At 39.5% G+C, this 26,584-nt stretch overlaps 1 long non-coding RNA gene across 2 annotated transcripts; it reads left to right on the top strand.

Annotated features, from left to right (window-relative positions):
- Positions 1 to 2,485: 2,485 nt before the first annotated feature.
- Positions 2,486 to 20,671, top strand: LOC128850324 (uncharacterized). 2 transcript variants are annotated; one of them, XR_008447632.1, is made up of 6 exons: positions 2,486 to 6,322; positions 6,451 to 6,636; positions 9,819 to 9,954; positions 10,828 to 10,909; positions 11,117 to 11,190; positions 20,142 to 20,671. It is a non-coding gene; the product is annotated as an uncharacterized LOC128850324 (long non-coding RNA). The 2 variants fall into 2 exon arrangements; XR_008447631.1 differs by having other exon boundaries at positions 2,486 to 6,636.
- The last annotated feature ends 5,913 nt before the right edge of the window (positions 20,672 to 26,584 follow it).

Here is a 26,584-nt window from a genome sequence, read left to right as displayed (position 1 = left end):
GCGTATGTATGCACATTTGTCTACTCGATATTTTAAATCAACATTTAAATTTCTCCAAGACTGTACTCAACTGTCAGCTAATTATAAATATGTCTGCCACTAGGACAACAGAATTTTACCTGCTGAGGTTTGCAGCATCTAATGCAACAGAAGTGGAGCTCTGACTCAAACCAGTACTCCTGCAGAATAATCCTCAAAATAGCTACTCCCCTCCTCTAGTTTCCAGCTAAGTCCAATATTGTAGGTATGTTTACATCTATTTAATACAGCCAGCCACATCTTTCTGTGGGAGACAGGGCACAGACTTCAGCAAGCAGCACAGATTCCCAGAGGCAAACTGGTAGGTTTCTGAGATTTACGGGATAGCTCTCATTTCCTTTTCTAACTTTCTCTTCAACCAAGTCAGGCCAATTAGCAGCAACCTTAGGGCTTTTCTACGTAAGGGTAAAAAGAGAGGAAAATCTTGTACCTTGTGCTATCAGATGAATTTGAGAAAAGCCTAGCAGACTTATAACGGTTGGGGGCATGGGGTGGTTGTAAGATCTTCATTTTTCTCTCAGAGCTTACACAGTTCCTGTAAAAGAGCTGCTATCCACCCAAGGCAGTGACAATCCAACACAGTTGTATTTTCATCCATCTGTGTAGACATGCTTTAGCTTTAAACTCATGCATTTAAACTCATATATTTTAAGGGGAGATGTAACCTCATGGCTAAGTATTACACCAAGTGCCAGGGCACTCGAATAATTGGGCTTTGCTTTTCCAAGTCACATTTAGGGTCTTGGTTGTCATAATCAGAAACGGCATTATCCATTTTATTTCAGCAGTAGGACTGATGAATTCTAGTCATTCTAGAATTCTAGTCAATACATCATACCTAATGATGTATTCCAGTCAATGCTGGATTAATTCCTGTTAATATCTTCATTAATGGGGCTGATGAAGGGAGGGAATGAAGGGGCAGAGTGTACCCTCAATAAACTTGTTCATGACACAAAAGTGGGAGGAGTGGCCAGAGGGTTATGCTGCCATTCAGAAGAAACTTAACAGACTAGGGCCAATATTCGCAAGGCTAGGGCTGTTTACCCCTTTTCAATTTGTCTTTCAGCTTTTTAGTATCAGAACTAATAAAAACCTGAAAATCTTTTATTTAACGTACATTTTTATTTCTCAAGAAATAACCTGTAACTAGCATCACTCATATATGCATACATGTATAAGCACACAAATATATATTTAGTGCACGCACATGAGCATAACACAGTGCCTTGCTTGAAGAACCATAGGTTTTTGTATTTGCTTGATTTGAAGCCATGTCCAGAGGCTAAGATCAAGACTAATGCAAGCTGAAGTCTTACACTGCTTAATTAAAGCATCTGCACTGTTTTCTTTCACTGTTGAATGCTTCTGACAAACAAGTTCCCAGAGCAATATGGATCTGTTGTTTTCCAGATTTTGTAGGTGTAGCACACATAGCATGGTCTTAGTTTAGTGCACCATATTTATACATTGGTGATGCTTCTGTCTGTCTGTCCTGTGGTTTGAAGGGAAAGAATAAAAGTACATACAAACAGGCTGTTTATAGGGAGCGAATAGGGATATTGCATGAGATATCTATGTGAGAAAGTCCTTCACCCAGCACAGACAATTTATGTGCAGTTTCTTGTCAACAGGAGCTGACGGTTCTCGAGTTAAACCGAAAGGCAATTCCAGCTGCTAAGAGGAAAAATCCAGCTTGGACACAGCAGGGTGCAACAGGGAACGTATAATACAAACCAGCTAGCTAGATGAAAAAAAAAAAAATAAACCAAAAACAACCTAGTTTTGGTTTTTCTTAATGGAAAAAGATCATCATGATTAATTTCTTTCTGAGAGTTTCTTCCTTTAACTGTACTGATCTGTGGAAATTGATCCACTTCATGAGCAACTCAGATGCCCCAAAGGTTTCTATTTCTTTCACAGCTAGGATGTATTGTAGGATTAGTCTTTGTGTTCCACATGCTGTGGAAATCGAGCAAAGCCCAGTCATGTAAGTGAGGTGTAAAAATGCCAACACTCATATGGAAATCTATGATGCTTAAGTCCCCTCTACAAGCTTAAGTCCATAGGGTAAGACTCACATGCATAAGACTGGAATCCACAAAACCCAGGCAGCCTAGCAGACATTTACTGAGCTGGCAAGTAGGAAACTACAAGAAGCGTTTTCATTAAACGTACACTTGCATTGTTTGGAACTGATGTAGCTCAGGTAGCTGGCCAGTGTTGCGGGAAGAAGACTTCTGTTTGTCTTTGACAGATTGTGGAGAAGAAGGAGTTTTCTGAGGACAGGCAGAAGGCAAATATCACTGACATTGTCAAGCAGGACAAGAAGGAGGATCTGAGGAACTACAGACTAGTAAAATTCACATCAATCCCTAGAGAGAGTAAAGGGGCAAGTAGTCCTGAAAGACATTTTCAAACATAAGAAGGGCAAGAAAAGGGATGAGTGTAGTCAGAATGACTTTACATGGGAGAAATGTTATTATCAAGGATCTAAAAAGTAATGAAGTTCAAACAGAAACTGAAAATACAGGCTACTGGTTTTAAATTTGATGTTTTATATCTAGAGCAAATGCACAAAACCCAACAGGAGGAACAAACCAAAAAGGCATGGGATTTGCTTCAAGCTCTTAATCTCTATCAGCCAATGAATGCTCTTGCTCACTTTGCTGATTCTTTCTGACTCTTTTAGGTAGATCTTTCCAGGATTCAAGCCCTATTTATTTGTCTGTCTCACTTCATTTTTACTTTCAGCTACTGCTTCTTCAAATAGCTCTGTCAAAGACCCTTCTATTTCTATAGTTAGCATTTCTGCATGTTTACAAGCATGTCCCTATGCTTGGTTTTAGAAACAGAAGAAGTATACCAATGTTCTTCCAAAAGAAGACACTGCTTTTACATCTGCTCCCAGTGGGGCAACATACAACAGATAGAAAGTCAATTAGGCTGAACTGGATATTTGTATCCAGGTGCAGGTAGTGAGGGCTGCAGGGTTGGCGTTTGTGAAAAGAGGCCATCGTCTTCTCCATGTTGGGGACAAGACATTCCATCTGGTTCCAGTGGCTCCCAAATGGCCCACTAAAGGAGACAGTTGAGGCCATCAGCCACATGGAACACAGGTGTGGCACCTCTGTGAAAACGTGTTTAAGAAAGAGCAAAATGCCAGGCAGTACAATGAGGAGTGAGGAAAAAAGGCATGAGGAGCAAAGCTGTGAACGGCAAGGTCAGTGAAGACAGAAGAAAAGGGAGAGTTGCTCCAGGTGCCAAGGCAGAAATTCCACGGCAGCACATGAAGAGGACCATGCTGGATATCTGCTCTGCAGCACGTGGAGGATCCCATAACGGAGCGAGCAGATATTTTGAGAAGGAACTGCAGCCTGTGGAGAATCCACTCTGGAGCAGGGGAAATACGTGAGGAGGAAGGAGCTGCAGAGAGGAGCAACTTAAACTGGCCCCAAACCTCCATTACCTACTTCCCTGTTTGGCCCAGTGAAAGAGTGGAGGTAGAGCAATTGGGAGGGATGGAGTGAAATCGAGCTTGTGCAAGAACCGGTAGGGGATGGTGATATTTTAATTTGTCTTTGTTTCTCACTGTCCAAACCTAATTTTTTTTTCAATAAATTAAATTAATTTTCCCCAAGTTGAATCTCTTTTGCCGATGATGTTAACTGGTGAATGATCTCCCTATCTTTACCTTGATACATTAGCTTTTTCATCTTATTTTCTCCCTCTCTCATGTACAAGGAGGATGAGTGAGAGACAGTTTAGCTCAGTGTCTGGAGGCTGGCCAAGGTCAACCAACCACACTAGCAAATGAGGAATATTTGGGCAATGGTTTTGCCATGCTTTTGGAAGTACGCTGTTTTGGGTTGCAATCATCTAGAGAATGGAAGAAAATGGTCAAGACTGATGAGAGCAAAAAATGTCAGGAATGCACTCCCTTGCAAAAAGTAATACTGTTTGGTGTGGGACACCGTGGCATTGCTCCAAGTAGGGGCTGCAAATATCTGTAGAAAGAAGCTCAAAAGTGGGCTGACACTAAGTGAATGAGAAGCTATTATTAGATCCCATTGAAGATCTTGAAGTATGGCTGGAAGAAAGTGGATCCTTATGGCTAGGGGATTGTCCATATGAAAATGGCAGCACCTTGGTTCCTCAGTAGAAAAGAAAAGTACCTCTTGATAGCTTGTAAAATGTAGGTTTCATGTGGCACTTCCACACCGAAGACACTGTGTTGCAGAATTGTACAGTATGAATTAGTTTCTCATCACTCTTTTGCCACTATGTGCAGCGCACTTCTGAAGCCTACTGTCAATTCATTCACTAAGTATCCATATACATATACCATTATTCATGTGATTGATTCATTTAAGTAACTCAGTTGGGTAGACCTGTGTGAAACGAGTATTCAATTAAACCTGGTTTTAATCTCATTCAGATATTCAAATAAGCTAAATCTTTGGCTTGATCATTTGTGAAATAGGCTCTTTTATGGATGTAAAGTGGCTTTTCACAATGGGTAAGCTCTGATCTCTGATCCACACATGTGTAACAACTAGTAGTAGCATAATCTGAGAAGCTAGTGACAGTATCTGCACTGAACTGGTGTTCCACTGGGACTTCTCACTCTTCAAAACATCATTAGACCAGACATGCTTGTCTTGCATGTCTGTGCTTGAAGATAATGAACAAGCAGCATTGAAATGTGGAATAGTAGTTCCTAGCACACCTGACCTTGACTTTCTTTTCTGAAATACTGGAATACAGTCGGTAAATGTGGGCTGATATTTTTAGCTTTTTAGGGGATTTTTCATCTCACCAATATTTTGTATAGCGAACTTCAAGCACTCATTTGAAAATTTCTGAAGGCACTACTTTTTAAAATCAAGTCCTTCCAGACTTCTTAAACTAGGTTCTTCGCTTACACTGGAGATTCACCATGTCATCAGTAAATGTTAGCTATATAGACTGAAATAAATATGTGAAGTATCGGGATGGTACTTGTTTCGGATAAATAAGACCAAAGATATGGTTACAGGTTGAACAAGGGAAAGTCACTTTTCTAGATATGACTTCATTGTGTTAGGTGAAATGCTTGTCTTTCCAGTACTACATTCAGCAGTGACTAGATAGGAAAGCTGTCTACAAAAGCATGGGAAGAAACTACCTGGTTTGGTTTCTCCTTATTTCTAGAAAATATGATCTAACTCGGAGAGTGTGTTTGTGATCATCTCAGAATGCTTATTAGATGACCTAATCAGATAATATTATCCCGTGTTTAGTGTAATTGAATGGAGTCTGTTTGCTCCCCATCCAAGAGGGTGGGCTAAGGTATTTCACTAAGACGAAAGGCAAGTCATGTTGTAGAGACTGTGATTGATAGATGACACAGGTAGATAGAGGGCAAAACACCTCTGAGTGTACCTCTTTCCGGCAGATATGACAGACAAGGGTGCTGTTACTATTGCATTCACTGAAGCTGATAGGAGGTTACATGTTCAGTGAGAGCTGGACTGATAACAGGGCTGAAAATAAATAAATAAAATACCTCACTTGCAAAACTAAACTGAAAATCCATCAGATCTCAGTTGAAGGATGAACAGATCATTGCAATGACCTAGCCTGAACCAGATAACAGGCTATTGCTTCAGAAATAGTTAATATTAATATCAATTTCCATTTCAGCTATACATTTCTGTAATTCAGTTATTCTTAGAGATATCTTCTGCTCATAAATGGGGAACACTCCTACATAAGCAATAAAAAAGCATTAAGAAAACCAAGCACCATAAATCCTTTTTTAGTATACAGAGGACAGATCCTGCAATTTTTTTCTGTTTGTTTGTTTGCTTGTTTGTTTAGGGTTTTTTATGAGAGTTGTTGTATACATTATTTTAAAGATTAGTTTATATTTTTTCTTGGTGAAAATAGATGTAGAGAGATGAAATATGACACAAACCAGAGTAACTTCATCAATTAAGGTGAGAATCCTTGCAGCTTTTTGTTCATCTACTATTGTGGGGAAGTCAGGAAAAGATAAAAGAAAATTTAAGAAAAGAATCCTTCTTTTCCAACCTGAATGATTCTGTGAACTATTTTTATACCACATTTCATTTCCATTTGGTGGACGTGGGGCGTGCTCTTCAGCAAAGAATCCATTTGCCATCAAGATTAATGAGACTTGATGATGCAAGATGAAGGAATAGCTTTGGCACGGACATCTCCTCACTGGTATGGCTGAGGCACTGCATGTGTTGCAAGTCTGAGGAGAGTTTCCTTCTCTGTAAGTTGTACCTGATATGGTTTTCAAAGATTAGAAAGGTCAAGAAGCAAGTAGGCAAATGAACAAACAATGTAACACCTGAATCTGTGAAAACTATCCACAGATAACTGTCTTCTTCCTTCCTACAGAATCCTGGAGAATTCCTGTTGGTCACTGCAGGTCTCCCTGGCTGGATTATTAGAGCTATATTTAAAAGTCTTCTATCCTTGAAAAAGAAAGTTTCTTTAGTTTCATTTGGTTGAAACACATCCATATTACTTATTGTGCTGCAACATATTCCAATAAGTCAGACTTCAGATTTTTTTCCTATGGAAGTGAGTATAATTACATCTTCCTTGAAGGTGTTTTTAACTGGGTATTTATTTTACCACAGCCACTTATGTCTTATAAGGAAAAAGAGTGATAAAATCACCCCTCAAAAAAAACCCAAACAAACTAAATATGGGCCAGAAATGAACTGACTTTTTGACAGCTGACCAAGGACATTGATCTGATTACATACTTTAACTTCTCTTTTCTTTTAATAACTTCCTATTAAATAGACTTAAAGCCTCCAACTCATAAGCAACTTTTTCCTAGACCCATCAACCTTATAGCCACATCTAATGGAAGAATATATTTATTTTCTTTTGCATTTGCAATTTTCTGCCATATGAACTATTAATAATTCACAATTTCCTTCACAAAGGGAAGCCTATTACCTCAGGAAAAAGTATCGTTTGAGCTTTGAAGATATAGTCTGATTCCATTTTGGACTGCCAGCTTATGTATTGCAACAATCATGAATCCAAACTAACTCTTAGCAGGTTCAATAAAATCCTAAAATATCAAGCAAGACCGATCCACTCCTTCAGAGTTGCATTCAAAGAGTAGCAGTCAAAGACTCAATGTCCACATGGAGATCCATGACAAATGATATACCACAGGGATTTGTATTGGCACCACTGCTGTTTAATGTCTTCATCAGTGACATAGACAGCAAAATCAAGTACACCCTCAGCAAGTTTGTAGATGACACCAAGCTGAGTGGTGCAGTTGTCACAACAAAAGAATGGGATGGCATCCAGAGAGACCTGAACAAGCTAGAGAATTGGCCTTGTGTGAACCTCATGAGGTTCAACAAGGCTAAGTGCAAGGTCCTTCACACCAGACAGGGCAATTACGATTTCAATACCAGATGGGGGATGAGTTGATTGCGAGTAGGACTGTGGAGGAGGACTTGGGTATGCTGATTGATGAGAAGCTCGACATGAGCCGTCAATGCATGTTCACAGCCCAGAACGCCAACCACATCCTGAGCTGCATAAACCCAAGCTTGGCCAGCAGCTCAAGGGAGGTGATTCTACCCCTGTATTCCACTCTTGCAAGATCCCACCTGGATTATGTTGTCCTGTTCTAGAATCCTCAATATAGGGAGGATACGGAACTGTTGAAATGGGTCCAGAGGAGGGCCATAAAGATGATCAGGGGGCCAGATCACCTCTGCTATGAGGACAGGCTGAGAGAGTTGGGGCTGTTCAGCCTGCAGAAGAAAAGGTTCTGGGGAGACCTTATAGCGACCTTCCAGTACCTGAAGGGAGTGTACAAGAAAGCTGAGGAGGGACTTTTTACAAAGGCATGTAGTCATAGGATGAGGGGGAACGGCTACAAATCAGGGAGGGGAATATTTGGACTAAACATCAGGAAAAAATTCTTCATGATTAGAGTGGTGAGGCACTGGAACAGGTTGCCCAGGGAAGTTGTGAATGCCCCCTCCCTGGAAGTGTTCAAGACTAGGTTGGATGAGGACTTGCATGGCCTGGTCTAGTGGGACGTGTCCCTGTCCATGGCAGGGGGTAGAACTACATAATCTTTAAGGTCCCATCGAACCCAAACCATTCTGTGATTCTATGTTTCTTTTTTTTAACAGTTAACATGTGCCATAAAAAAAAAAAAAAAACCCAGACTTCAAAAATAATATGAAAAATCTTTTTCTTTGTCTGACCCATTTTCTTGCTTTTGCCCAATAGTTGAATTTGAGGTTCACCTCTGCTTCAGCTAGAAATCAGTTCCTGCACTCATGTACCAGAAACCAGTTCTTCAGTTGGCACCATCTAAGAGGTATCATTAACTTAAAAGATCTGTGACAACTGTCCCAGCTGTGAATCATCAGCTGAAATCAAGTGCTCTGAAAGTCAAGCTGAACCTAGATGTGTTTGGGGTTTTTTAGGGTTTTTTGTTTGGTTTGGTTTCTGTTTTGGATGGTACTACATTTCATCACAGTTGCTGTGCTGTGCCCTCTAATATGATAACATAGGTTTAGGTTCTTACAAACTGAGACAATATAATTTGATTCATTGCACTCAGACCTCTTTTAGTTTAGGTCTAATCTCAATATCTGCATTTCCACAGAGGAGAGACCATTCTCTTTATCTTGCTATCTGCATATTAAACCAAAACAACTTACACATCTATGTGCACTTTCAACAAATATACTATTATTAGGAAATGCTCTTTCTATCAGCTTCTTCAGTTTCAATATTTTCTATGAAAGAAACCAAACTGAATATGGCAATCATTTTTCAATCACTTCCACTTCATACTTACTGTGAAGAGCGTTACTTTCATACAATTTAACAGAAGAATTTGGGCTCAACGAGGGTTAAATACGGGGAGTAGGGGAGAGAGAATGGACGTCATGTGCTGTAATGACCAACAATTTCCATGTATCACTTCTTAACGTGTGAGCAGCCATGATTTCTAACCCACCGATTTCATAAAAATTGTATTCAGTCCTTTTCTTTTGCTAGTTCTGATTACTAAAGTTGCTGTTATTTTGCCAGAAGGATAGCTGGGGCATGGCTGAAGTGTCTGAGGATAGCAAGGGTACTGCAACATTCGTGACATTACTGACGGTACTGTGGCTCTTTGGACAGATGTAGCTCAGTCTGGGCAGAGCACAGAAAGTTCCCCAGAGTGAAAACCAGGAAAGGGACACGATCAGCCTTCTGTGGCCACTTGTCATTTATTTCCAGGAACAATGGCATCTCCTGGGCTTTCCAAGAAGCAAACAGAAACTTTCTGTAGATTATTGCCCATCAGCCCCTGGATAAAAACTGTTTGAGAGACTACATGGTCTCACTCAGGCTGGGTCTAATTGCTGGTCTGAAAGAGAAAAGCTAGTGGCCTAAACAACCCATTTGTTAGTTCTTATTGTTAAAATGTCACCACAACTTTCAACAGAGTTAAAATATATCAAAGTAAATACTTTTCTCTATTTGTATTTAATATTGAAGTGCAATAAGCCACTTTGTGGGCCAGTGAACTGGAAAATGAAATTATTGTATTAATGTGACATTTTTCTTGTGATAGGAACGCAGTGCAATAAAAACAACAGCATATTGGCTTTTTTTTTTCACACTTCGAAGTAAAACCAAAACAAGAAAAACTTTTCTGAAGTAAAGTAAATGGAAATTGTTTGAATTTTATTTCACCAGCTTTGGCACTTTGTATTTAGGATCTGGAGAAGAACCATTTTCTGGCTGACTGAAACAGCCTTTCAGAGGAATCTGTGAATAGAGAGCATGTGCAGACCCTGCAGCAGTACTATTTGGTTATACATGGTAACCACCACACCCACAGCCTGTCTCATGGTAAGCCTGAGCCTACACACCCAATCCCAAGTCTCTTGTGCTCTGTGACTCTTTCCCCACCCATGCTTCAGCTCTACATCACCTGAAATTACCTCCTAGAAACCTACAGTATTTAAATGACTCTGCAAGTTATCTGCAAGCCCCAGTGCCCTCTGCCTGTCCTGCTTCTGGCTGGGGTGGTGGGACAGTCCTCAGCTGCAAGTCCCTATAATGGCAGGGCCCTGCCACTCTTGGGCTGTGCTGTGCCCCAAACAGTTTTTTTGTTGAAGATTATTTTACCAATGTTATTATCATCCTATATCTATGTGGAGAAGAAATGTGTCTAATCTAATTTTATTTGATATCTTACATAATCCTTCCTAAGAAACAAGTTAAAAGTACTGGTAGGAAAAAGGACTCTAGGTTTTAATTTAGATTTGGCTAATCATAATCCTGCCTCCTATAAGAAGGTTTTTGTTAATATGAATTAAGTTCTTAAGAGTTGGGTTTTTTCCTATAAAACCATCTTGGTCATTAAATCTTTTACAACACCTGATTTAAAAAAATAAATCAGAGTCAATCAAAACCTATTATTAATCACTGCATCACTATATTTCACCTTTGATACTGTTCCCAGAGGAACTTAGTATGAGCCTGAAAGGGTGGGGAAATAATAGGATCACATATTTATTTCAGTGCTTTTTCAGAGTTTAGGAATTTATTAACAACTGTAGATCTCTCAGCAATATCTTTTCTAGATTCAAAAAAGTTTAATAAGCATTAACAATTGCAATTATTAGTCAGCTCCAAAATTTGCTCTCACAATGACAAAAACTTCTAGCGTGCTTAGTAAGCCAGAATAAGATTGGAAATGCTTCAACTTTTTTATTTCAGGAAATGGTTGCTTTTCCTCAGAAAGGTAATCATGAGCTGGCAACTATGGGACATCAGCAATCAATGAGACCAGCAGTGAACAGTAAGCAAAAATACTCATGAAATTATCTTGCGTAGTAATCTACTGGTGGATGGCTACAGATAAAACTGAAATTGTCAGATTTCTGGACTAGTTCATAAATAATTCACAGGCACGAATTAATGTATCAAATAATATGTTTGTAGTGATTTAAATAACCTGTTGGAGGTTATGATAGGCCTTATAATGACCTCTTTTCTCTGCTTCAAGTTAGTAGCACCTCTGCTGACATCAGAAAAGATCTCCCAGTAGAAAACTGGACCCCAAATTCATTCATGTCTTTGGTAAGTTGTCTTTCTAGGTGTTAAAAGATAACTAAGAGAAAGACCAACACTACTGAAGTTTTATGTTGTTTTTTTTTAAACTCTCCTCTCTATTGCTGGTTAGTCCCACAGGTGTTTAAAATGCAGTAGGTGCTTCCTGGAAGACCTGGGATTTTCTTATGAACCTTAATTCAAATGCCTGCGTTCCTTTAGCACGCTCTTGACTGACTGAGTAGACAGCTGGCTCCTGCCTTACTTCTGCTATGATCTTAACGGTCCAGTCAGGTGTGCTCAGGATATGTTAAAATCATTAAGTTAAGAAAGTCACAAAGGCCACTTCTATCTACATATGTAGTCGGGGAAAGTGGTCAGGCTGACACTAGTCTAATAATAATACCAGATTGTCAAACTCCCTAGACCAATTACACACCGAAAACATGCCGAGGACATGTTCAGGAAAATGGATTGCTGGATGGCTACTAAGGAGATGACTGTGACTTCCTTCTGGACTTAACAAAACCAAAATGTAGGGTGGGATATGGAAGATCCTGTTAACTTGCTTCTTCCTACAGCTAGAAGTCTAGATTTCCTGGTGTCCTGGTACCAGAAACATGAGATAATTTGAAGACAGAAGCCTCAGATGGACTACATGGAGCTTAATATGGTCAGTGTGGTTATAGCTAATGTATAGGTTAGAGCATGAGGAAAGCCTTAGAAAGCAGCACAGTTGTTTCAAGACCTTCTTCATTGTCAAGGGTTTTCCACAGTCTCTCATATGTCTCAAAAAGATACTACCTAAAAGAAAAATATTTTAGGGAGGAGGGGAATGCCTGCCTGCCTACCCCTCTCACCTCATGTATCTGGGCAATAGAATTATGCTTCTTAATGATTAGGACACTCAGTCATGAGGATTGAACTGGGTCTCTGATTTCTTGAGCTGATACATCATACTATTCACTGAATTGAAAACAGATGACGGAGGAGCCAGCAAGCAGATTTGTATAGCTAGACCTGGAACAAGGAAGAACTGATCAGAGATGTTAAAGTAAGCAGAAGCTATGGTTACAGTCAGTGTAAGATGATTGAGCTCAGGACCCAAAGAGGAGAACAAGGCAAAAAACAAGACTGCAACCTTGGACCTTAGGAAATCAGATTTCCAAATTTTCAGAGATCTACATGGAAGAATCCATGGGATGCAGCCCTGGAAAGAAGGAAAGCTTGTTGTTATTCTAGAATAACATCTTTCAATCTCCCAAGCATTAGGAAATCAAGAAAAGGAGGAAAGAGGCATGCAAGGGTGAATAGAAGGCTCCTAAATGAACTCAAAACAAAAATAAACTGTACAAGAGGTGGAAACAGTGACAGGTGATCCAAGAGGCACTGCTATCCAGCATTGCAGTGATAGGGTAAGAAAAGCTGCCTTGATTTTCTAGCCACGTGGAGCTGAATCAGATGAGGGATGTCAAAGGCAACAAGAAAGGATTCTATATGTACTTGAACAGCAGAAGGAAGACTCAAGATAAGTGTGGGACTGCTGCTGAAAGCAGCAGGGGAACTAGTGAGAAATGGAAAAGGTTAAGGTACTTGTTTTCTTTGCCTCAGTCTTTACCAGTGAAGCCAGCCTTCAGGAATCCCAGAACACGTACACCAAAAGGAAAGTCTGGAATAAGGAAGATTTACCTTTTGTGCAGCAGGACCAAGTTAGGGATGCCTAAACAAACTGGATATGCAAAAGTCCATGGTGGTTGACAGATTGCGTCCACAAGTTCTGAGGGAGTTGGCTGATGTCATTTTGAGGATATTCTTGATTATCTTTGAACAGTTACAGCAACAGGGAGAGGTTCCAGAGACAGTAAGAGAACAAATTACACTACTATATTCAAGAAAGCCAAGGGAACACTCAGAGAATACAGATCCATGATTCTTATTACTCTCTGTCCCTGGGAAGGTAACAGAGAAAATCCTTCTGGAAAACCATTTCCAAACACATAAAAAAACCCCAAAAATGAAGGTGATTGAGATTAGTCAGGGAAGGGGAAATCATGCTTATCCAACCTGATAATTTTCTGTAACAAAAAAAATGACTATCTTAATCGACAAAGGGAGCTCTGTGGATGTTACTTTAGTAACAACTTTAGTGTAAACCCTTTCACACTTTTCCCCATAATATTACTACGGACAAGCTGACAAAGTATGGGTTGGCTATGTATGCAATGAGATGCACTCAAGACTGTCTGAACGATTGCACTCAGAGGGTTGTGAGCAGTGGCTCAAAGCCCAGTTGGAGGCAAGTCACTAGTGGTGTGTCGCAGGGTCAACACTGAGGCCAATGTTCTTTAACATCTTCATTGTTGACCTGGATGGTGGAGTGCAGCCTCAGACAGTTTACTGATGTTACAAAATAGAGAGGAGTGGGTAATATATTACACAAGTGTGCTGCCATCCAGAGCATACATGACAGGCTGAAGAGCTGAGCAGAGACGAATTTTCTGAAGTTCAACAAAGGGAATAATAAAGTCCTACCCCTGTCAATGGCTCAGTCACTGCTTCAACTAAGTGGCTGGAATCAGTTTTGTTGAGAAGGACCTTGAGGTCCTGGTGGACACTTAGCTAAATCATGAGCCAGCAATGCACCGATACAGCACAAAAAGGCAAATGGTGTCCTGAGCTGCATTAGAGAAAACATTACCACCATGCTGAGTGGTGATCCTTCTCTGATCAGCACTAAAAAGGCCATATCTGGAGAACTGTGTCTACTGCTGACATCCCAGGTTCAAGTAAGATATTGACTTAATGGAGCAAATCCAGCCCAGAAACACAAATATGATGAAAGGACTGGAGCATTTGTCACATGAGGAGAGGCTTAGACTGCTGAGTCTTTAGCCTGGATAAGCTCAAGAGGCTCTTGCCATTGTGTGTAAATACCTGATGAGAGAGAATGAAGAAGACAGAGCTAGCCTTTTGTTTCACTGATTCCCAGCAAGAGAACAAGATTACCTGTTACCTGATACAAATTTATTATTTTGTTACCTGATACAAATTAAAAAGCAATGGACTCCATGTCAACACAGAAAACCCTTTTTACTGTGACAGTTGTCGAATAGTGGAATGCATTACCCTGAAGTGTTAAGGAGTGTCCATCTTTGGCAATTTTCAGCTTCTGACTGAGCACAGTGCTGGATAACCTGTTCTAGATGACCTCAATTAAGTGGGGGGGTTAGACTGGCTGATCTCAAGAGATCCCTTCCAACCTAAATGATTCTGTGATTCTGCATTTCTAAGGAAGAAAAATCTCAGCAGTAATTCTGGGAGAGGAAACCACCACTACATCATGATATTCTAAATCAGAGGACTGTCCAAATTAACAAATCCTGTTGGTTGAACTAGCCCAATCACCACCACCTGACTAGTAGAAATTGCAGCATAAATTTAGAGCTAGGGAGCATAATGGGAGCATCCATCAATATTTATTTACTTTTATGGATACATTATGTCTTTCACCTGTGTAATGAAATGCACACCTAAATCTTTGTTTCAGTTCTGACCTTATCCTGATATGCTGGATTAACTTTTAGTTTTTCAATTATCTTTCCCCACCCAGCCCCCTCAAGAAAGATAGTAGCTGTGCAAATTTATCTTCTCTGCAGCTGTAACCATAGCAACGCAAACAGTTCATTTTCTGTCTCAAATAATGTGCACGACTCTGACTAACAATTCAGTGAGGACATTGACAAATGGTCTCAGTATTCAGGCAGACATTTAAAATATGCAGATATTTGTCTGAATTCTAATATAGCCAATGGACACTCAAATGATAAACTGCAATTCTCAAGTAAAATGAGAGAAAACTTTTTCCTAAGGATAATTCTCATTAAAGGTTTCAAAACAGATATATTTTGAGTGATGAATGTTTTCAGTGAGACACACTCTCTTCTAGAGATCACAGATACTTTGTTCATATGTTAGAACTTGTTTTTAGACATTGTCTTTTCTTTATTAGCTAGCGATCAAGGAAGGAAAAGTAAAAAGCTTTCCTTCCTTCCTGCTCTCAATATCCCATCCCCCCTACACCTCTCCTGACAACTGAATTTTCAAGAAAAAAAAGGTACCATTTGAAAGGCTGAGCAGAACTTAATTGCGTTGGGGAAGGCAGCGTGTTGTCCACCAGCGTCATCATTAATCTAATACAGAAGCAAGAGATACCAGCCTCTTGCACGTTAAATATTGACCTTCCTGGTGAGAATTAGTGTGTTAGTCCCCTGGAGGAACAGCATGTCAGCCAGGAGCTGAGCACATTTTCACAGTAAGGTTGGTTACACACTGAAGCAGCTTTACCAGAGAAGCTGTGTAATGGCCATAGCTGGAAACACTTGAAGAGGCTTCGAGCAACCTAAAATAACTTTGAAGTTCTCTCTGTCTTGAGTGGGGTTTGAACTTTAAGAGATGCCTTTCAATCTAAATTATTGGGTAGTTCAAAGTCAATAGCTTCAATTCATGTAAGTAACACAAAATTGTTCATAAATTAATAAGCATTCAGTTTCTGTTCATACATAGTAGACTGTTACTAAAGCAACAAATGTGGAAGAACCCTTATTTCATAACTAATTCATCTCTACTACTGTCCAAGTCCCCAAGTTCAGTGTTTACTGTTAAGATAGCATTGCATTTCAAAAACACATCACCTCATTTCTAATGTTTCCTAGCCTCTTGCTGGGAATGCAGAGAACCGTCAATGTTTTATACAGGCAGCTACTCTTCAACATTGGTCTTGATTGCAGGTGCAAGGTTGAAAGTGTCATTAACTCTGTAGTGAACTTCTCCACCAATGGAATACAGCTGTCACCGCTTCTTTCCTGGCTTCTCCCCCGATTTGTTGTCATAACTAACAGGGGCTGTCATGTGGGATGAACTCTTGTTGCTTTATTTCTTTCCTGTTGTATTACTTGCATAACAGCGTTTCCCATGCAATTGGAATTTAAACAATGACTTCAGCAAGCTGATAAAACAAGATATACAATAATATAAATGTTGCTTTTGTATTAACTGTTATAAGAAAGTGTACTGGGCATCCAGCAGATTTACTGGTGCTAGAAAAGGCCCAATTCTTACAAGCAGAAAAAAACCCAAAAAAGCAAAAATACTTCCTGAAGTATTGTTTGAACACATAAGTTTTTTCCTTTGTCATTCTTATTACAGGGAGTGATGAAGAAAGGAGTAGGAAGAGTCAGGAAATAAATACTTGGCTCCAAACCTGGTGTAAGCAGTAAAAGTCGGTGTTTTTTTACCATGGGTTAGCCTACACAACACCGAATTTACTGACAAATGATGGAGTACACCTGTTCCCAACGGGAAAAAGTATACTTACCAAGAAGATAGCAGGGCTTGTCAACAGAGCTTTAAACTAGATGTGAAAGGGGAGGGAGACAAAACCAGGATGGATAAAAAAATGCCTAGGAATGGCACTCCAGTGTCTGAGGGACAGTGTGCCATCAAGATGCTTTGGTCTGCCACCTCAGAGGAAGTGTGAGATAGCACTCCAAGTGGCAGCAAAGATGCAAAGGTTATTAATGGGTTAGAAACTACAGCGAGTAGTCACTTAGGAATTAAGACTGTTCCACTCAGGAGCATAGTGGGATAAGCAGCCCAATTGAAGTGCGTCTACACCAATGCACGTAGCATTGGCCTCAAACAGGAGGAACTAGAAGTCATTGTATGGCAAGAAAATTTTGATATAATTGCCATTATATAAACATAGTGTGATGAGTAATATAACTGAAGTGCTGCCATGGCTGGCTATAAATTCTTCAGATGGGAAAAACAAGGAAGGAGAGGCAGTCGGGTAGCCCTCTGTTTTAGACAGCATTTTTATTGCCTTGAGTTCAGTGATCGTGATGATAGGGTTGAGCATCTATGGGTAAAAATCAGTGGAACACCCAATGAGTCACTTATCGTGCTGAGAGTCTACTGTAGACCATGCAGCCAGGAATAAGAGGTCAATGAGATATTCTTCAAGCAACTGGGAGAAGTCTCGTGTTTGCTAGCTCTTATTCTTGTGGGACACTTCAACTTACTGGATGTCGTCTGGAAGTATAATACAGCGGAGAAGAAACAGTCTAGGAAGTTCCTAGAGTGTGTGGAAGACAACTTCCTGACACAACTGGTGAGTGAACTGACTAGGCATGATGCCCTACTGGGCCTATTGTTTGTGAACAGAGGAGGGCTTGTGAGAGATATGACAGTTGGAGGACACCTGGGGCACAACGATCACAAAATGACAGAATTCTCAGTTTTAGGAGAAATAAACAGGTAGGTCTGCAGAACTGCCACGTTGAACTTCTGAAAGGCTGACTTTGGACTGCTCAGAAGACTGGTTAATAAAGTTCCTTGGGAGGCAGTCATAAAGGGCAAAGGATCCTGAAAGGTCTGAATGCTCTGTAAGAAGGAAATCCTGGCAGCATAAGAGCAGGCCATCCCCATGTGTCAAAATATGAGCTGGTAGGGAAGAAAACCTTCTTGGCTGAGCAGAAAGCTTTGAGTGGATCTCAGGAAAAAAGAGGAAAGTCTGTGAGCTTTGGAAGAAGGGACAGTCATCTCAGGAGGACTGCAAGCATGAAATGAGAATGTGCAAAGAGAAAATCAGAAGGGTTCAGGTCCAGCTAGAACTTAAGTTGGCCAATTCTGTGAAAGATAATAAAAAGAGTTTCTACAAAAAACAACAAAAGAAGGACCGAAGACAATCTCCATCCTTTTCTGTACGCAGGAGTAGCAATAGTGACAAAGGTTGAGGATAAGGCTGAGGTACTCAATGCCTTCTTTGCATCAATCTTCAGCAGTAGGGTAAGGTATTCTCTGGGTATTCATCATCCCAAGCCAGAAGACAGGGAGGAAGAACAAAACAAAGCTTCAATGATCCGAGAGGAGGAAAAGGTTAGAGACATGCTCTGCCAGTTAGACACTTGCAAATCTATGGGGCTGGATGGGATCCACCCAAGGGTGTTAAGGGAGCTGGCAGAGGTGCTTACCAACCCCCTTTCCATCATCTACCAGCAGTTCTGGCTGACTGGGGAAGTTATGCTTGGCTGGAGATTGGCAAATGTTATGCCCATTTACAAGAAGGATCAGAGAGACCCAGGAAATTACAGGCCTGTTGGTCTGACCTCACTGCCAGGAAAGGTCATGGAACAGGCCATCTTGAGTGCTATCACATGGCACACACGAGACAACCAGGTGATCAGGCCCAGTCAGTATGGGTTTATGAAAGACAGGTCCTGCCAAACTAACCTGATCTCCTTCTATGACAAGGTACCCACTTACTGGATGAGGGCAAGGCTATGAATGTAGTGTACCTGACTTTAGTAAAGCCTTTGACACCATTTCTCACAGTATTCTGATTGTGAAATTGGCTGCCATTGGCCTGGACATGCATACCCTTTGCTGGGTATGCATGTTCATGGTGAAAAATTGGCTGGATGGCTGGGCTTAAAGAGTCATGGTAAATGGAATTAAATCCAGTTGAAGCAAGTCACAATTAGAGCACAAGTGGTGTTCCCCAGGGTTCAGTGTTGATGCAGTTCTGTTCAATATCTTTATCAATAGTCTGGGTGAAGGGGTTGAATGTACCTTAGAAGTCTGCAGATGACACTAAACTGGGTGAAAGTGTCTATCTGCTTGAGGGTAGGAAGGCTCTACAGAGGGATGTGAACAGGTTGGATTAATGGGCTGAGACCAATGAGGTTCAACAAATTCAGGCACTGAGTTCTGAACTTGAGACACAACCTCATGCAGCTCTACAGGTTTGGGGAAGAGTGATTAGACAGCTGCCTGGCAGAGAAGGACCTGGAAGTATTGGTTGACAGCCAGTTGAATATGAGTCAGCAGTGTGCCCAGGTAGCCAAGAAGGCTGATGCCATCTTGGCCTACATCAGAAACAGTGCTGCCCAAGGAAATGGTCCTGCCCCTGTACTCAGCATTGGTGAAGCTTCAGCTTGCATACTGTGTTCAGTTTTGGGCCCCTCACTACAAGAAACACATTAAAGTGCTGGACCGCATCCAGAGAAAAGCAACAAATCTGGTGAAGAGTGTGCAGGATATCCTTACGAGGCATGGCTGATGGAAGTGGGATTGTTTAGCCTGGAGAAAGGGAGGCTGATGGGAGAACTTATCACTATCTACAACTACCTGAAAAGAGGTTGTAATGAAGTAGTTGTTGGTCTCTTCTCCCAAGTGACAGGCAGTAGGACGAGCAGAGGTGGCCTCAAGTTGCATCAGGAAAAAATTCTTCACTGAAAGGGTTACCAGACACTGGAACTGCCTGCCCAGGGATGTGCTTAGCCACCAAACCTGGAGGTATTTTAAAGACTGGTATATGAAGTGCTCAGGGATGTGGTTTACTAGTGGACATGTGGGTTGGAATTGATCTGAAAGGTCTTTTCAGACCAAGTGATTCTATGATTCTATGAGTCTATGAGTCTATGATTATCTGTCTCCTCACCCCCAAGAAACAAGAGTTCTTAGATTGTAATCATATAAGTCTTGTAGTAACCTGCCTGATTGTAAAGTTAAAACCAAACAAAAAAACCCCAAACAAGCAAGAAAATAAAACATAAAATGTACAAAAATATTCTAAACCAACCACATGTCTGATTGTCTCCAGGCAGAACAATGAGGTTAACACATACTAAATGTGTTTTTGTTAAATGAAAAAAGTTAAATGAAAAAAGCTTATCAAGTCCACCCTAAAAATACTGGTCTTGCTTGAATAGGTTACGGAACAGTTCTAAATACTAAAACTAATAAGCTTTAGACTCCAGAAGAAATTTCCATCTCAGCATAATCACGATTAGAAAACATGAGCCTCTCACAATCTTGACTCTAACTGTTCTGACTGTAATTCTTCAGCAATAGTTTCCATCTGAATTTACCTTAGTCTGTGGTTCAAGTAGAGATTTTTCTGTTTTGTTTTCTCTTGCCAGAATTGAAAGCTCAGAGCAGCATCTGAAAAGGGATCCGTATCTTGATTTGTGCTTAGAGAAAAAAGAGATTCCAAAAATGAAACATGGTTGGTAATTTTGATGATTCTAAATGTTGCCAAGAAGAATGTGAATACATGATCTCTGCTGCAATAATTATGGACAAGAAGCCTTTTTGAGTGAGGTCTATTCAGACAAACATCACAAATTCCCTGACCATCAGGAGATGGAATACACGCTACTAATCTCCTGGACAACACCTCACTCACTGGGTTAGAAGTATGGTCTTGATGTATCAGTTTCCTTACTCTTACCCCTCCCTTGCCTATGCCCTTATGTCACTAATTTCTGAATACACCTGTACTTTGTAAATATGGGTATGTATGTGTGTTTTTCCTAAATGTATCTGCATTTGTGTAGTTCAAGAATGTCACTAAGGTTTAATGGCCCAGTTGAACAGTCTCTAGCCTTGCTGCTTGTCCTTATCCCTGCAGAAAGCAAAGGAAATAAATGCACAAATTTAAAAATTGTCTAGCATATCCACCTTGTCAGAAAAGTTCATCTAGCTAAACTAAAGATATTGTTGGATACACAAAGAGCAGCTACATCAAACAGTGTCAGCTGAGGTAATGTATTTTAGAGTGATTGTGTAAAAATAGAAGAGAGTGAAAATGAAGTCTGATTATAGGAAAGGATCTCTTATACACCGCCCAACACTACCACTGAAGTAAATCATTTCACATTGAAAAGGTATTATAAATTCCCTTTCCCCTTTCTAACAGCTTTCTCATTGTGATTCATCACTCCACACACACACACACATTTATATGGAGGGGAGGAAACTCATCACTAATCAGAGGTCAGAAAGTCAAGGGGACACATTTAATCTCAGAGTCCTGTGTGTCTCAGAGAAATATTTAACCTGATGGGAAAAACTAGAACAGGTTATTGGTACGGAGGACCTGTTACAGGAAAGACACAAGTAAATTGTTCATAGGGAACATATTCTTCCTTTTACAGGGAGAAATACAGGTTTGTCTTGGAGGTCATGGATGCTTTTATAGAATCAGAAGAAAAAGTCTGAACGTTTAAGGGGAAGAAAAAGACTTATCTTTTTTCATTTCTTTTTTTTAAAAAAAAAAAAAAGAAAGCAAAGAAATCAAGGGTTGGGAAATGGATTGGCAGAGTGCAACACCGATGGAGGACACAATTTACTGGTCTTTCTGACAGGCTGGTAAAACTAACTGGCAGAGCTGATTTGACATCTGTTGGCAGGCATGATAACAGGCTATCCTGAGAAGGTTAAGAGAGTGTATAGGCTTCGGGGTCAGCTCTTAGGGAACGATGTGTGTCTAAGGTTGGTTCTCTAAGTACCTAAAACCTCACCAGGAAAAGTGTTACTTGCACTGAAAACACCTGGTCTGCCAGCAGGTTTGCTGATGGATCATAGGCAGATAAATTGCTGTGTATTTCCCTTTCCTCTCACTGCCACCTTACTTCATAGATAGCAGATGCCAGCCCTCTGTCAGAAATGTGTATTTAAATGTTTTATGTGAACTGTGTCACAGATGAGGAGGAAGCTCATGTTCTCAGAATGTGCCAGGCAAGGACTGAGCTCTCAGTGCCCAGGTATTCAGGCTGAGAAGTGGTAAAGCAAGAATCCAAGAGGTCTTGAGAAAGAGTAGGAAGAGAAGTTTTTTAAGGGGCAAGAAAGTGACTTGATGGAAAGGGAAGTCTTGGGAGGAATTGTATGTTTATATGGAGGTGGAATGGAATTCAGAATGTAAGCTGCTAAATTTTCCCCTTTTGCCTATCTTTTTATCCAAAATATTTGATACATAAATTTGTTAGTGGTAGAAAAAAGAGCATGAAAAGGGAGAATAAATACAAAACGAGTTAGGAATTTTCTCCCTTTTTATCCTGACATTTATATTTTATTCACTGTATAGTAATCGTGATGATATAGTGGAAAAATTGACTTTTTGTTTCCTATCTTTGCATGACCTTGCTGTTTGCTGTTGATTTTTTTATAATTTGTAGAAATTATGACAAAATGTATCCAACTGCCATAAAGCAGGATGGGGTTAAAGGTTAGCAAAGCAGATGGAAGACTGCATTTGAAACCAACTATCTGAGTAAGGGAGAAAGGACTGTAGATTGCTCTAAACAGCGGAAAACTGTGACTGACTGCTTCCTGAGAAGCAGAGGTTTATGGGATAAGAAATACCTTTCCCACTCATTCAGTTTGGGAAGAGCAAAAGTCTGTGGTCATCATAGTGACAGAGTGCTGATTGTCCAGTTAAGTAAGAATAATCTGGTGTTAGGGCAATTATTACCTTAGAAAAGGGTCTAGGAAGGCTGAATCAAGGCTAATGACTGAGAATGCCTAGCAAATGTAGTGAATAGTGGTACCGCTGTCTCAGAAAAGCGTAAGCTTGTGGCTGACCAGCATGAAGTGCTGAGTTTCAGATTGCTTTTCTGTTTGTAAGATATTATTTGTTAAATTTTGAGCATTCTCACAGTGATTGACAATTTAAGAAAGAGGACAGACAAAGCAAGTAACATGTTAAATCATACACGCATTAGCTAATAGACATGGTGATGGTTTCAACTCCATGGTGCTTCCTTCCAAGATATTTCCCCCAATAGTCTGGATTGCAGTGAAATCTCAGTCCAACTCAGGGAAATGAGATGCTCCAGTAAACTATCAATATTTTAGTACTGTTATATAACTAATCTTCCAAGCTCTTATAGGTCAGGTCACATCAACCGCTGATTTCTACATGGTGTGATGAGAGACTGTACCAAGTCAGATGTCTGCTATTTGATCAGGAAAATGGACAGTTAGGGATATAAGTATCAATTTGGGCTTAACTGAAAATTCAACTAAACACTGTAGTGAAATAAATTTAGGTTCATCTTCTACTGTACACCCAGAAGTTCACATCATCTGTTATAAATGTTTCTTTTCAGAGAGCATCTTAAATATATGTGCTTCTTCAGCAATGTTGCTCCCATCCTTAGCTGGTTTTGTGTTTAAAAGTAACAGAATCATAGATATCTTAACCATTATCAGGCAAATAAGGGCTATATCCCATCTGCTTACAAAGTTCAATAAGAAATGCAAAGTCATGCACTTGGGGAGGATACTTTTTATTAATGATTCTTTGACTAAATGTATAGGAACTTACAGTGACACAAAAGCATCTGTTAAGTTGAAAGTCAGGATATTAGACCGCATTTTTAATAAAGGAAATTTTGCAGATTAAATGTACGAAGCAAGGAAAGGTGATATCACGAAGGGTTGGGCTTGTTTTTCTGTCTCATCATTAACGTTGTTGGTACTAATGCCCCCCTCTGCACTGTGCTTGCTTTCTTAGGGGTTGGGAACTCTTCAGGACCTCAGTGATGGGCTACTCCATGACTTACATTTCTACACATTTCAACTGACAGCCTAAATAACTAAATTAGATTATTTTGTTTTGAGACACCTTTTATGCCAATCTATACCAGGTAGTTTACCCCCAAAGCTGGAAGCTGTAGGCATTGTGTTGCAGTTCTTAGGTGTATTCGATTTGTTGAGAATAGTAAAAATATTGAGGATGTTATGCCTCAGCTGATGTCACTGTAAAGCTCTTGCAGGTATTAAGTACCACTCAGAGATACAGCCAGTAGGGTAGAGTAGGCAGCAATTCTTCGTGTCAGAAACAGAACATTTGTTTTTTGAAGGTGTATTTTGTGACAATAACAATATGCAAGTATTATTGGTGTTGATCAAGAGAACTGATGGCTGACAACCTGAAAACTGGCAATGAGGAATGACCAAGGAAGGAAGGAAAGAAGGAAGGAAGGAAGCATAGACAATCTGTGGATAACTTTCAGGTATACTTTTATATCAACCCATGTGGTCAATCAGCAGTTGTTCTGTTAGAGTGGATTGCTGTGTAGGAAAACTGCATTAACTTCTACTTGACACCTAAGACTTCTGTAAGAAATGCATGGATATATGGTCATCTGGTATCCACTTGTATTGCCTCATATTGAGGCGTCTTTTCAAGTAGGTACTCCAACTTACATCAAACACTTGCTTTCAAATACTGCTGGAAAATGTATATGTTATTAGTAACTTGACACTTAGGATGTGCTTAGGCATCTTGCTAAACTGGGTGCTGAATCACCTAGTCTATACTTTTATTTGTTGACTGCCTATTGGATTTTCCTAAGTATCTAGCACCTTGGCAAAGGACTAATGTTGAAGTTGTACTAGACAGAATGTGCCAGTGATGAAAAGTCCAATGGGATGGTGAGATATTTTGTGCTTGCATGCCTTTGCTTCTGTGCAAAACAGTCTTAACCATTGGGTTCTTCTGTCAAATAAATCTGATGCTGCTGGATAGCTCAAGTACACAGTCTCCTTACCTTCGGTCTTGGAATAAAGTATTTATTTATTTATTTATTTTTAAATCAATACTTCCTCAGGATAGATTCCTCTTTTAGATTATGGCATATTTCAGGATACCAGCATAATTCTACAATGGTATCTAGAGGAATATTGAAATTCAGTTTCAGTTACCCTTTCTTTAACCCAGTGGCCAGCCCTACCCTTTGCCATTACTTAGTGGTAGAAGTTACGACTTAGTGATCTCACCCACAGCAAGCTTAAGCTATGAAATCAAATAATATGATCTTTCTGTGTGATATTTTTTACAGTTCACAAATTCACAGAATCTCCATTTTAAACTTAATGGCTTAGCAAACTATGATATAACTAAAATCTCTCTACTTGATAGAGTACTCAGAATTACTAATATATTGGCTAAAAAAATATTACAGGAACTAGTGAATGTAAGATAAATATTTTCATTATGATGCTTTACCCTTTCAAAATAAATGCCCTGTGATGTGAGTTTTAGAAGTACAAACTAATAAAATGTAAATTGACTGACAAAGTTGGTCAATTTTTTAATACTTACTTTTGCCCGAAGATGAACTTCTAAATTTCTGATATTAGTAAAAATCCAGATGAAAAAATATGTTTGTGTAATCATATTCAGTACTTCTCTAGAGAACAATAACAGTGGTATAATACTGTCCTGCTAATCAGAAAACAGAACAACACTTTACCTCTTTTCTCCATTATGACCATTATAAGCGCAAATTAATTCAGAACTGCATGCTGAATATAGTAAGTGCGTACAAAGGTAAAAAGCAAGCCTTGTCCCTTCCTGAAAATATCCGGTTTACTAAGGTAGTATCAGCAGTATTTATGAACAACATGAAACAGAGGAGATGTTGAGAGCAACTCACCTACATACACAAAATTCTAGATCTATAGCAGATCCTGGTTCACAGTATTTATCTTCCTTAAAAGCATTTTAAGGAATCTTCCTTTGACATTCTTACTAATTATACCTGAACTGAAGCACTAGCTGAAGTATTAGCTTAATACATTTTTGTTCTTCATATGTTTTTGGAAAGATTATCATTAGCTAGGTTAATTTTTCATGGTCAGACATTCAAAAGTCAAGGAACATTATCTATAATACTTCATTTCTAAAATCTGTCGTAGTTTTGTAACAATGTTGTTTGATTCTGTATATCTTTTCAATCTGTTTTTACAAATCTTTGAAGCTTTTGTGGAAAGAAACAAAAACTAAAATACAATGGCAAATAGCTAACTGAGCAAGGTGTAATATAAGGGAAAAAAAGAAGCTGAAGTTTCACTGTTAAGATTACCAATTACAGATTAGGTGAGCACTGTAAATGTACTGCAGACATGACAAATTTTGGCTCATTAAAATATTTGCTGCAATGCCACTTGAAAAAAAATGAGTGTTAGTTAAAAAAACCAAAAAGAGTACATTGCTGAATGGGATAAGAATTCGATAAATACTAGAAAGCTGCATGTTATGGTGCTAGAGGAAATATCAGCTATATATAGGGTTACTCGTAAAATACTACAGGGATTGATAAACTAAACTTAATCAATATATTAGTGCAATATTAATAAAAATAATTGAATATTTATGAAAATAATTGACAAAAAAAAAGTTTAGGCCTTAAAACTTTAGAAGGCAATTAGATACATTACAAAAAGAACTGAATGATCTCAAGCATAGGGGAAAAAAAAAAGAAAAATCTTACCATTGTAAAATGTGAGGTCAAAAATGTAACAGTTGGTGATGTTCAGGATCACTGGCTTGCAATTGCAAAAAAGCAGAAGACACCTTCGTACTGTACAAATATGGAGCAACTATAAGTCTTTAGGATGAGAATGAAGAAGATATGGGTGCATGTCTGCATCAGAAACTTCTGGACGAATAGAAGTACTAGCACCTAAGTTTTCATAAATTCAGATTACAAGAGGTTCGGAGAAAGACCAGCTGAGGATTATAGAAAATACTTTTCTATTTATGACGCTAAAAGATTCTTCTAGGTTAGGTTAG

This window comes from Cuculus canorus, chromosome Z, assembly GCF_017976375.1.
Source record: "Cuculus canorus isolate bCucCan1 chromosome Z, bCucCan1.pri, whole genome shotgun sequence".
NCBI lineage: Eukaryota > Metazoa > Chordata > Aves > Cuculiformes > Cuculidae > Cuculus > Cuculus canorus.
The sequence above is the reverse complement of the archived record's forward strand: the minus strand, read 5'-3'. Positions and strand labels throughout refer to the sequence as shown.